We start from the raw sequence: 2,626 nt of genomic DNA, 5'->3' as shown, positions 1-2,626 counted from the left end.
TACCCGCACCTGTCGGCGAAGGGTAGACACACGCTGATCCGTTCAGTGTAGCACGCGTGCAGCCCCGGACATCTAAGGGCATCACAGACCTGTTATTGCTCGATATCGTGTGGCTGAATGCCACTTGTCCCTCTAAGAAGCTGGACGCCGACCGCTGGGGGTCGCGTAACTAGTTAGCATGGAGGAGTCTCGTTCGTTATCGGAATTAACCAGACAAATTGCTCCACCAACTAAGAACGGCCATGCACCACCACCCACAGAATCGAGAAAGAGCTATCAATATGTCAATCCTTTCCGTGTCCGGGCCGGGTGAGGTTTCCCGCGTTGAGTCAAATTAAGCCGCAGGCTCCACTCCTGGTGGTGCCCTACCGTCAATTCCTTTAAGTTTCAGCTTTGCAACCATACTCCCCCCGGAACCCAAAGACTTTGGTTTCCCGGAAGCTGCTTGGCGGGTCATGGGAATAACGCCGCCGGGTCCCCGACCCGGGGCCCGGCCGGGCCCCTGGACCCAGCCGGGGCCCGCAGGCGCAAGGGAAGACTCCCCGGGCCCTCCGGACCCCGCCCCGGGCACCCTGCCAAGTGGCAGGACCCATGACGGAGCCCAGGGCGGGGAGGCCGCCCTCCCTGGGGCCCCCAGGGGCCCGGACGGAACTCCTGAACCCAGACGAGCGAGGGGAGGCTCCCCGGAAACAACGGAAGCCCGTCCCGGGCCTTTGGGAGTGCCGCAGGCCGGGGGAGGGTGCCCGGGGCCGGAGACCCCGAGCCGGGGCCCGGCCGGGCCCCTGGACCCAGCCGGGGCCCCCAGGTCCACAGGCGCAGGGGAAGCCTCCCCGGGCTCTCCGGACCCCGTCCCGGGCACCCTGCCATGCGGCAGGACCCAGGACGGAGCCCGCCCTCCCTGGGGCCCTCAGGGGCCCGGCCAGGGCTCCTGAACCCAGCCGAGCGAGGGGAGGCTCCCTGGCCACAACGGAACCCTGTCCCGGGCCTTTGGGAGTGCTGCAGGCTAGGGGACAGGGCCCGGGGCCGGAGCCCCTGACCCGGGGCCCGGCCGGGCCCCTGGACCCAGTCGGGGCTCCCAGGACCACAGACGCAGGGGAAGCCTCCCCGGACCCTCCGTGTGAGAAGTTGGCCTGGTATATGATGTCACTAATTCTAGTGTACACCTTGTATCAGTCCAAACAACCCTTATGGTGATTGGTTGTAAAGTCAACCTTATAGACCAGCTATCCTAGTGGTAGCATGGACAAGAGCAGTCTTAGGCTAAACTCTGAATGGCATGTGAAGCCAGCTGTTATACCATATGTAATCCCTTGAATACCAAATGAAAGGACACCACAACAAATATATATAAAAATAGAATGTATTTATTCTAGTCAAACCCTCAGCACTCTTTATGAGATTCGAGGTAAGTACAACACAGTCTTATTTAAGCATACATTAAGTCATACAGGTAAGTAATACAGTTAGGCCCTAGGGGCCACGCAAACCATATACTAAGTAAGTGGTATAAGAACCACTGTCACGAACACAGGATAGGCCTTGGGAATCGCTGGGGCTACACTATACTACCAAAGGTTAGGAAGTGGGAGGCCCACGGGATTCAGGTGCAGAGTGGAAACACTCACGCGTAATGCGTAAAAGTCGATAGAAATAGAAGTTATTAGAATTTAACAGTTTTAGGACACTTCTGGATTAGCTAGGAAGTCGAGACTTGGAAACTAGACCCTTGGATAGTCAATACCCTTGTGAGCCCCGGAGTACTCAAGTTACCTAGCCCACGGGCTGCGGGTGCATAGGTGTGAACTTGCGTCGGGTTTCGTCGTTGACTCCTATGGATGCCTGATGGAAAGTTGCTGACAGTCAGGGCAGAGTGTCCGGTGGACCCCAAGGATGGAATCAAGAAGGAAGGATACCTGCAAGCAGAAGGGACAGAGTCTAGGTCACCAGCCAGGAGCCGGGAAGGAACCAGGCGATGTCGTGAAGATGCAGGTGAAGAGGTGAAGCTTGTCGCAGCAGCCACGGGTACCAGGAGGCGTCGAGGACAACCAGGACCAGGAGGTGAGCTGTCCCACGAAGGCTCTTGCTGTCGGCGGCGTCGAAGTCGAGTTAGGACTCAACAAGCCTTGGCAAGCGGAACCCACGCAGGATGGAGGACTTGCTTCTGGTGCAGACCAGGAAGGTCTGGGGTGCTTCTCTTTTCCCCAAGCACAGCCTCGAGGAAGCCTCAGAAGTCGTGCTAGTCAGGTACTAGCCACTTTTCCCAAGTCACCGGTCCCACGTCCCTCGTCGCCTCCACGGGTCTCAGCTTCGCTGTAGATGTGGATCTGGTTCAGAGGTGTCTGGAAGTCTCGGCGCTGGTCAGTCTCTGCAGTCGTCCCTCGTAGGATCAGTCGCAAAGCAAGCAGCGGTCGCTGGATGGTGCCTGGTTGCCCAGGGTGGTCACTCCTTGGCCACAAGGGAGATTTCTTCAGTCTTCTTCCTGAGGTCGAATGTCGAAGGTCCAGAGTTTCTGTACAAGTTGCAGATTCAGGTTAATCTAATTTTCTGCAGGGCTCAGCTACCTACTGATATACTGGGCTAGTGGGCTGGGCTACCTGCAAGGTCCCTCCTATGGGTGGGACCAGGA

At 58.0% G+C, this 2,626-nt stretch overlaps 1 pseudogene; it reads right to left on the bottom strand.

Moving 5' to 3' along the window:
• Positions 1 to 411, bottom strand: part of LOC146871787 (18S ribosomal RNA) — a pseudogene marked incomplete at both ends in the record, with an annotated part of 693 nt that extends 282 nt beyond the window's left edge.
• Between the last annotated feature and the right edge of the window lie 2,215 nt (positions 412 to 2,626).

The sequence above is a fragment of the Triturus cristatus genome, chromosome 1_1 (genome assembly GCF_964204655.1).
Source record: "Triturus cristatus chromosome 1_1, aTriCri1.1, whole genome shotgun sequence".
Taxonomy (NCBI): Eukaryota; Metazoa; Chordata; class Amphibia; order Caudata; family Salamandridae; genus Triturus; species Triturus cristatus.
This window is presented reverse-complemented; position numbering and strand designations above follow the sequence as displayed.